Source organism: Micrasema longulum, unplaced genomic scaffold, assembly GCF_059751315.1.
Source record: "Micrasema longulum isolate JH-2025_06_02 unplaced genomic scaffold, ASM5975131v1 h1tg003701l, whole genome shotgun sequence".
In the NCBI taxonomy this organism is placed as follows: domain Eukaryota; kingdom Metazoa; phylum Arthropoda; class Insecta; order Trichoptera; family Brachycentridae; genus Micrasema; species Micrasema longulum.
The window spans coordinates 25,001-35,000 of NW_028280729.1; the positions used below are offsets into that span (position 1 = coordinate 25,001).

At 46.6% G+C, this 10,000-nt stretch overlaps 3 non-coding genes across 3 annotated transcripts in view; all 3 read left to right on the forward strand.

The window, feature by feature from the left end:
* The first annotated feature begins 6,187 nt into the window (after window positions 1–6,187).
* LOC148270603 (small subunit ribosomal RNA) lies at window positions 6,188–8,127 on the forward strand. Its single transcript, XR_015825342.1, has one exon. It is a non-coding gene; the product is annotated as a small subunit ribosomal RNA (ribosomal RNA).
* Window positions 8,128–8,415: 288 nt separating this feature from the next.
* On the forward strand, window positions 8,416–8,577 carry LOC148270604 (5.8S ribosomal RNA). Its single transcript, XR_015825340.1, has one exon. It is a non-coding gene; the product is annotated as a 5.8S ribosomal RNA (ribosomal RNA).
* A 324-nt stretch (window positions 8,578–8,901) lies between these two features.
* The window catches only part of LOC148270605 (large subunit ribosomal RNA), a 3,927-nt gene continuing 2,828 nt past the window's right edge, over window positions 8,902–10,000 (forward strand). Inside the window, exon 1 of the ribosomal RNA XR_015825338.1 lies at window positions 8,902–10,000. This exon is cut by the window's right edge and continues 2,828 nt beyond it. This is a non-coding gene — a ribosomal RNA (large subunit ribosomal RNA).

A 10,000-nucleotide genomic window follows, 5' to 3' on the forward strand; every position in this document is an offset into this window, starting at 1 on the left:
GCGGACGCTCGCACCGTCGGACCAGCTGGAGACCAGCGTTCGGCGAGGTGCGGGCGTTCGCCTTTTTTTTTGCAAATTTTTTTTTTCAACACTTTTGTGTTTTCATCGTGAAGCTTGAAAGCTAGCTTTAAAGCTAGCTTATAAAGCTAAGCAAGCCAAAAGCCAAAAGGAAAAAGCTCAAAGCTCAAAGCTTAGAAATAATTTAGAAATAATAACTAATAATAATAATAAATGGCGTAAGTATAGCCCGTGAGCTCGCCAATATATGACAGTAAATTTTTTTACGGTCTGGACTCTAATTATTTACATACATAATTTTCAAATGATAAATTTCAATATCCGTTAGTAAGTAAAACACGTGGTAAATTTGCCAAGTGTCCGAATTGCATTGAACATAAACGAAGGCGGACGCTCGCACCGTCGGACCAGCTGGAGACCAGCTGATATAAATAATAACTAATAATAATAAATGGCGTAAGTATAGCCCGTGAGCTCGCCAATATATGACAGTAAAATTTTTTACGGTCTGGACTCTAATTATTTTCAAATGATGTATTTCAATATCCGTTAGTAAGTAAAACACGTGGTAAATTTGCCAAGTGTCCGAATTGCATTGAACATAAACGAAGGTGGACGCTCGCACCGTCGGACCAGCTGGAGACCAGCGTTCGGCGAGGTGCGGGCGTTCGCCTTTTTTTTTTGCAAATTTTTGTTTTTCAAAGTGTTTTTGTTTTCATCGTGAAAAGTCGAAAAACCAAAACGCTCATGACGGTACGGTCTGGACTCTAATTATTTTCAAATGATGTATTTCAATATCCGTTAGTAAGTAAAACACGTGGTAAATTTGCCAAGTGTCCGAATTGCATTGAACATAAACGAAGGCGGACGCTCGCACCGTCGGACCAGCTGGAGACCAGCTGATATAAATAATAACTAATAATAATAAATGGCGTAAGTATAGCCCGTGAGCTCGCCAATATATGACAGTAAAATTTTTTACGGTCTGGACTCTAATTATTTACATAAATAATTTACAAATTAAAAAACTATTATTTGAAAAAAATTATGTTTCGTTATAAAAAAAAATATATTTATATTTTTACATTATAATTTTTAATTGTTTCTATTCACTCATATCGAATACACACTTACCCTGTCCTTAAACCTACCCTCACACCCATATACAATCACACACATATTCACATACCTACCAAAACCACACTCCACTTTTTTACACACGCATCCTCACACACAAAAAAAAACTCGCACACATGCACTTCTATAATTGATATTTAACTGAACTGGATTTTTATAATTGTATTTATGTGAAAAACTGATTTGGCTTTATTTTATGTTTTTTTTATTATGTTGTGTATATTTCTTTGTATTGCTGTTGTTTTTCTTAATAAACAAAATAAAATAAATAAATAAATAAAATGTATTTCAATATCCGTTAGTAAGTAAAACACGTGGTAAATTTGCCAAGTGTCCGAATTGCATTGAACATAAGCGAAGGTGGACGCTCGCACCGTCGGACCAGCTGGAGACCAGCTGATATAAATAATAACTAATAATAATAAATGGCGTAAGTATAGCCCGTGAGCTCGCCAATATATGACAGTAAAATTTTTATTGTCTTTGAATTTCCTAGAGTTTTAACCATCGAAAAAAAAGAAGATTGCAAATAAAATCAACAGACAATGGAAATTTTATGTTTTTATTACAAAAAATAAAAATGCATATTTCTCTATGTATTTTTCTGTTATAAACAATCTATTAAAATAATACACATCAAATTTCCATTGTCTGTTGATTTTATTTGCAATCTTCTTTTTTTTCGATGGTTAAAACTCTAGGAAATTCAAAGACAATAAAAATTTTACTGCCATATATTGGCGAGCTCACACGCTATACATAGCCCTAATAAATAAATGAATAATTCATAAACTAAATAATAATAAACATGGAAATAATTTATACCCTCTCGCCGAGTTTTAATGCGAGAACGAGGCCCCCTCCCGGCGAGACGTCTCGCGGCGGTCGCGAGCGCGCTCCGCGTGAAACTTAAATTTTTCGTTTACTTCACTGAGCGACGATCCGAAATGCACCCCCGCCGATTTTTATTTCGTTCCTCCTTCCGATTCGAAAGTGAATGTGAAATTAAAAAAAAAAAAAAAAACAAAAAAACTTAGAAATATTTTATACCCTCTCGCCGAGTTTTAATGCGAGAACGAGGCCCCCTCCCGGCGAGACGTCTCGCGGCGGTCGCGAGCGCGCTCCGCGTGAAACTTAAATTTTTCGCTTACTTCACTGAGCGATGATCCGAAATGCACCCCCGCCGATTTTTATTTCGTTCCTCCTTCCGATTCAAGAGTGAATGTGAAATTAAAAAAAAAAAAAAAAATTAAAACTTAGAAATAATTTATACCCTCTCGCCGAGTTTTAATGCGAGAACGAGGCCCCCTCCCGGCGAGACGTCTCGCGGCGGTCGCGAGCGCGCTCCGCGTGAAACTTAAATTTTTCGTTTATCGAATATTTCCACCGAGCGACGATCCGAAATGCACCCCCGCCGATTTTTATTTCGTTCCTCCTTCCGATTCGAAAGTGAATGTGAAATTAAAAAAAAAAAAAAAAAAAAAAAACTTAGAAATAATTTATACCCTCTCGCCGAGTTTTAATGCGAGAACGAGGCCCCCTCCCGGCGAGACGTCTCGCGGCGGTCGCGAGCGCGCTCCGCGTGAAACTTAAATTTTTCGTTTACTTCACTGAGCGACGATCCGAAATGCACCCCCGTCGATTTTTATTTCGTTCCTCCTTCCGATTCAAAAGTGAATGTGAAATTAAAAAAAAAAAAAAAAACAAAAAAACTTAGAAATATTTTATACCCTCTCGCCGAGTTTTAATGCGAGAACGAGGCCCCCTCCCGGCGAGACGTCTCGCGGCGGTCGCGAGCGCGCTCCGCGTGAAACTTAAATTTTTCGTTTACTTCACTGAGCGACGATCCGAAATGCACCCCCGCCGATTTTTATTTCGTTCCTCCTTCCGATTCGAAAGTGAATGTGAAATTAAAAAAAAAAAAAAAAAATTAAAACTTAGAAATAATTTATACCCTCTCGCCGAGTTTTAATGCGAGAACGAGGCCCCCTCCCGGCGAGACGTCTCGCGGCGGTCGCGAGCGCGCTCCGCGTGAAACTTAAATTTTTCGTTTATCGAATATTTCCACCGAGCGACGATCCGAAATGCACCCCCGCCGATTTTTATTTCGTTCCTCCTTCCGATTCGAAAGTGAATGTGAAATTAAAAAAAAAAAAAAAAACAAAAAAACTTAGAAATATTTTATACCCTCTCGCCGAGTTTTAATGCGAGAACGAGGCCCCCTCCCGGCGAGACGTCTCGCGGCGGTCGCGAGCGCGCTCCGCGTGAAACTTAAATTTTTCGTTTACTTCACTGAGCGACGATCCGAAATGCACCCCCGCCGATTTTTATTTCGTTCCTCCTTCCGATTCAAAAGTGAATGTGAAATTAAAAAAAAAAAAAAAAAACAAAAAAACTTAGAAATATTTTATACCCTCTCGCCGAGTTTTAATGCGAGAACGAGGCCCCCTCCCGGCGAGACGTCTCGCGGCGGTCGCGAGCGCGCTCCGCGTGAAACTTAAATTTTTCGTTTATCGAATATTTCCACCGAGCGACGATCCGAAATGCACCCCCGCCGATTTTTATTTCGTTCCTCCTTCCGATTCGAAAGTGAATGTGAAATTAAAAAAAAAAAAAAAAAAAAAAAACTTAGAAATAATTTATACCCTCTCGCCGAGTTTTAATGCGAGAACGAGGCCCCCTCCCGGCGAGACGTCTCGCGGCGGTCGCGAGCGCGCTCCGCGTGCAACTTAAATTTTTCGTTTATCGAATATTTCCACCGAGCGACGATCCGAAATGCACCCCCGCCGATTTTTATTTCGTTCCTCCTTCCGATTCAAGAGTGAATGTGAAATTAAAAAAAAAAAAAAAAAATTAAAACTTAGAAATAATTTATACCCTCTCGCCGAGTTTTAATGCGAGAACGAGGCCCCCTCCCGGCGAGACGTCTCGCGGCGGTCGCGAGCGCGCTCCGCGTGAAACTTAAATTTTTCGTTTATCGAATATTTCCACCGAGCGACGATCCGAAATGCACCCCCGCCGATTTTTATTTCGTTCCTCCTTCCGATTCGAAAGTGAATGTGAAATTAAAAAAAAAAAAAAAAAATTAAAACTTAGAAATAATTTATACCCTCTCGCCGAGTTTTAATGCGAGAACGAGGCCCCCTCCCGGCGAGACGTCTCGCGGCGGTCGCGAGCGCGCTCCGCGTGAAACTTAAATTTTTCGTTTATCGAATATTTCCACCGAGCGACGATCCGAAATGCACCCCCGCCGATTTTTATTTCGTTCCTCCTTCCGATTCAAAAGTGAATGTGAAATTAAAAAAAAAAAAAAAAACAAAAAAACTTAGAAATATTTTATACCCTCTCGCCGAGTTTTAATGCGAGAACGAGGCCCCCTCCCGGCGAGACGTCTCGCGGCGGTCGCGAGCGCGCTCCGCGTGAAACTTAAATTTTTCGTTTATCGAATATTTCCACCGAGCGACGATCCGAAATGCACCCCCGCCGATTTTTATTTCGTTCCTCCTTCCGATTCAAAAGTGAATGTGAAATTAAAAAAAAAAAAAAAAACAAAAAAACTTAGAAATATTTTATACCCTCTCGCCGAGTTTTAATGCGAGAACGAGGCCCCCTCCCGGCGAGACGTCTCGCGGCGGTCGCGAGCGCGCTCCGCGTGAAACTTAAATTTTTCGTTTACTTCACTGAGCGACGATCCGAAATGCACCCCCGCCGATTTTTATTTCGTTCCTCCTTCCGATTCAAAAGTGAATGTGAAATTAAAAAAAAAAAAAAAAAACAAAAAAACTTAGAAATATTTTATACCCTCTCGCCGAGTTTTAATGCGAGAACGAGGCCCCCTCCCGGCGAGACGTCTCGCGGCGGTCGCGAGCGCGCTCCGCGTGAAACTTAAATTTTTCGTTTATCGAATATTTCCACCGAGCGACGATCCGAAATGCACCCCCGCCGATTTTTATTTCGTTCCTCCTTCCGATTCGAAAGTGAATGTGAAATTAAAAAAAAAAAAAAAAAACAAAAAAACTTAGAAATATTTTATACCCTCTCGCCGAGTTTTAATGCGAGAACGAGGCCCCCTCCCGGCGAGACGTCTCGCGGCGGCCGCGAGCGCGCTCCGCGTGAAACTTAAATTTTTCGTTTACTTCACTGAGCGACGATCCGAAATGCACCCCCGCCGATTTTTATTTCGTCCCTCCTTCCGATCCAAATGTGAATGTGAAATAAAAAAAAAAATAAAAAAAAGAAAATAAAAAAAAAAAAAACAAAAATATTTCCTACCCAAATTATAAGTCTAATTTTTCAATCATAATCTCTTTCCATATTCGTCTTCTCAAACGAAAAAAGAAAAGAAAAAATAAAATCATCTCGCAGAATTTGCCAAGTCCCGACCGTACCGCGCGTTTTACCCATCGGCTCATTTACGTTTCGCCTGAAACGCGCGTAGGCTCCCCGCATGGCTGGCGGCCCGGCGTGCGAGACGCCGACACCCGTCGCCGTACGTATATTATGCGCGTCTCTCATGGCGTTAGCTAAAATACATTTTTCACCGCGTTCGCACATTGCGGCGGCCGATATGCCGCGCCGGCTTTACATTTGCGAAAATCAACGTCGTGTGGCCGTTCAGCTCCTTTGTGCGGCTGAGCGAGCATTGCACTTCGCCCGTGTTACAAACTCTGGAGTTCCGCGCAAGCAGAGAACACCGTGAACAAAAACGAGAACGGTCGTAGGATTCTAATCCACGTCCCCACTATTGCCGCGCCGAAGGCGTGCGCTCTCGTACGTTAATATTTGACGAAAGGGAATTAAATTTTTGGCCAAAGAGAAGATCCATGTGGTCCGTCTCGTCAGGTCCAGCGTTCACTTGTTAAAAAGTGAATTTAAAAGTAAAACGAACAGACTCGTGAATCGCGAGAGTGCAAACTCGAGCGAGCGAGAATGTGAGTTATATAGGTGCGAACATAAAGAGCGTGTCGCGGCGGGTGACTCCGTCGCGCCTCAGACGCCCTTCGTATCCTGGAGCGATATAGAAATGAACAGCTCCCTGGTTGATCCTGCCAGTAATCATATGCTTGTCTCAAAGACTAAGCCATGCAAGTCTCAGTAAAAGCCGAATTAAGGTGAAACCGCGAATGGCTCAATATATCAGTTTTGGTTCCTTAGATCGTACATAGTTACTTGGATAACTGTGGCAATTCTAGAGCTAATACATGCAAACGAGGTCCTGACCGGCAACGGGAGGGATGCTTTTATTAGATCAAAAACCAATCGGCGGCGGGGTTCGCGCCCCGTCCGTCGCCATTCGAGATGATTCTAGATAACTTTGTGCTGATCGCACGGTCTAGCACCGGCGACGCATCTTTCAAATGTCTGCCTTATCAACTGTCGATGGTAGTTTATGCGACTACCATGGTTGTCACGGGTAACGGGGAATCAGGGTTCGATTCCGGAGAGGGAGCCTGAGAAACGGCTACCACATCCACGGAAGGCAGCAGGCGCGCAAATTACCCACTCCCGGCACGGGGAGGTAGTGACGAAAAATAACGATACGGGACTCGTCCGAGGCCTCGTGATCGGAATGATTACACTTTAAATCCTTTAACGAGGATCCATTGGAGGGCAAGTCTGGTGCCAGCAGCCGCGGTAATTCCAGCTCCAATAGCATATACTAAAGTTGTTGCGGTTAAAAAGCTCGTAGTTGAAATTGTGTCCTGCGGTGTCGGTCTACCGAATGCGGTACGACAGGCACGTCTGCGGGGCTTCTCGCCGGTGCGTCCACCGCCAGTGTGTTGCGGTCGTCCTCGCGGGCGGCCGCGCGCCGAGGCGGGCCGTCGCGGCTGTTTACTTTGAACAAATTAGAGTGCTCAAAGCGGGCTAACACTTGCCTGAATATTGTACGCATGGAATAATAGAATAGGACCTCGGTTCTGTTTTGTTGGCTTTCTGATACCAGAGGTAATGATTAATAGGGACAACTGGGGGCATTCGTATTGCGACGTTAGAGGTGAAATTCTTGGATCGTCGCAAGACGGACTAAAGCGAAAGCATTTGCCAAAGGTGTTTTCATTAATCAAGAACGAAAGTTAGAGGTTCGAAGGCGATTAGATACCGCTGTAGTTCTAACCATAAATGATGCCAGCCAGCGATCCGCCGAAGTTTCATAATTTTAACCCGGTGGGCAGCTCCCGGGAAACCAAAGCTTTCGGGCTCCGGGGGGAGTATGGTTGCAAAGCTGAAACTTAAAGGAATTGACGGAAGGGCACCACCAGGAGTGGAGCCTGCGGCTTAATTCGACTCAACACGGGAAAACTCACCAGGCCCGGACACTGGAAGGATTGACGGATTAACAGCTCTTTCTCGATTCGGTGGGTGGTGGTGCATGGCCGCTCTTAGTTGGTGGAGCGATTTGTCAGGTTAATTCCGGTAACGAACGTAACTCTAGCCTATTAAATAGACGTGCAACCGGTATCACAGGAGTCCGCGGGCGCGCATCTTGCGGCGTTCGCGTCGCGGAAGTGTGTTTCGCGGTCTTCACTACCGGCGTACAATGAAAATCTTCTTAGAGGGACCGGCGGTATATATAGCCGCACGAGATTGAGCAATAGCAGGTCTGTGATGCCCTTAGATGTCCTGGGCCGCACGCGCGCTACACTGAAGGGATCAGCGTGTCCTCCTTGGCCTAACGGCCCGGGTAACCCGATGAAACCCCTTCGTGATAGGGATTGGGGTTTGCAATTCTCCCCCATGAACGAGGAATTCCTAGTAAAAGCGAGTCACCAGCTCGCGTTGATTGCGTCCCTGCCCTTTGTACACACCGCCCGTCGCTACTACCGATGGATGATTTGGTGAGGTCTTCGGACTGGTGCGCGGAAGCTCGTCTCGGGCATCCGACGCGTCGGAAAGTTTGACCGAATTTGATCATTTAGAGGAAGTAAAAGTCGTAACAAGGTTTCCGTAGGTGAACCTGCGGAAGGATCATTTCCTGTGAAATATAATATAAAATGAATTTTCATTCTTTTATATAGTATAAATATATTTATACACACGCGCAGAGCGCAAAATAAGCAAACACTGCGGCGGAATTTCGCCCTAGGGCGCCGCCGCGAACCGCGGACTGCCGGTGTCGCGGGAGGCGGGTCTGTCGGCCCGATTCCCGCGTCCGGCTATATTCTGTGAAAAATGTAATTTTTTTTCCGATAGAGAAAAAAGAAAAAAAACGCAACCGATAAACAATATATATATATATATATATATATCATAAAACACTATTACCCTGAACGGCGGATCACTCGGCTCGTGGGTCGATGAAGAACGCAGCTAAATGCGCGTCAGAGTGTGAACTGCAGGACACATGAGCATCGACATTTCGAACGCACATTGCGGTCCGAGCAAGACTTAGTTTGTCGACGGACCACTCCTGTTTGAGGGTCGCGCACACAATGCGACCAGACTTCGCCGTCTTCTCTCTTCGGAGAGAAGATTCGGCGAGAGTGTTGCCGGTCTGTCGTCCGCCGGCGCGCGAGCGCCGGACGGACGTCCGGTCAAATTTGACTTGGCGCGCTCTCTCGGTCCCCCCGAGACGCTTTTCGAGCTAGCGACGACGCTGTGAAACCCGCCGCCGGTCCTCACGGGCCGGCGCGCGGGGGCGTTTCTTCGCGCTCTGCGTCGCGCGCGGGTACCGTGCGAAACCGGAGAGCGTTTACATTATTCATATATATGTATATTTATATATATATATGAATTTTTTTTTGTTGTCGACCTCAAATCAGGAGAGATCACCCGCCGAACTTAAGCATATCAGTAAGCGGAGGAAAAGAAACTAACGAGGATTCCCCGAGTAGCGGCGAGCGAAACGGGAAGAGCCCAGCGCTGAATCCTGCGGCCCAGGCGGGCCGCCGGGAAATGTAGCGTTAGGGAGGAGAGTAATATATACACGCGCGGTCATTAGTCACGGCTGCCTGTCCAAGTTCATCTTGAACGGGGCCCGCTTACCCGCAGAGGGTGCCAGGCCCGTGGTGACGGTAGCCGGCCGCGACGGTCTCTCTCCCCAGAGTCGGGTTGCTTGAGAGTGCAGCCCTAAGTGGGTGGTAAACTCCATCTAAGGCTAAATACTACCACGAGACCGATAGCGAACAAGTACCGTGAGGGAAAGTTGAAAAGAACTTTGAAGAGAGAGTTAAAGAGTACGTGAAACCGTTCAGGGGTAAACCTGTGGAACTCAAACGAGCGAACGGAGAGATTCATCGTGTCTTCCGTCGGAGCCCGCGTCCCGGCGCACACCTCCGCCCTTCGGCACTCGTTGTCGGGGCGGGGGGTGTCCGGGTGCGCAGCCGGGCTCCCGGAGCGCGTGCACTTCTCTCTCAGTATAACACCGCGACCCGTTGCGCCTCGGTCGAATGCGCCGTGCGGCTGTCCCGCCTCGCTCCGCGGGGCGGAGCCGCGGCGTCCACGGCCGGGGCGAGTTTTAAAGCGACGGTAGAGAACGAGGATCGCGTCCGCCCCTTCGGAGGGCGTCCGTCGCGTCACAGCGGCTTCCTTCTCGTGGCCCCCGGCGCCCAGTGCGTCGCGGGTGTCGCGTTTCGGATGTCCGTGGCTAGTGGCGCGCTCTCGGACGGGACGCGTCCCGGTCGGCGGTGGTTTTGTTTTGGGCACTCACAGGACCCGTCTTGAAACACGGACCAAGGAGTCTAGCATGTGCGCGAGTCATTGGGAACACTGATAAACCCAGAGGCGAAATGAAAGTGAAAGGTCGGCCTCGAGCCGGCCGCAGGGAAGATGCGCGGGCGTCGTCAGACGCCCCGCCGCATTCCCGAGGCGTTTCGAGAAAGCCCCCGTGCGATTATCGAGACGCACT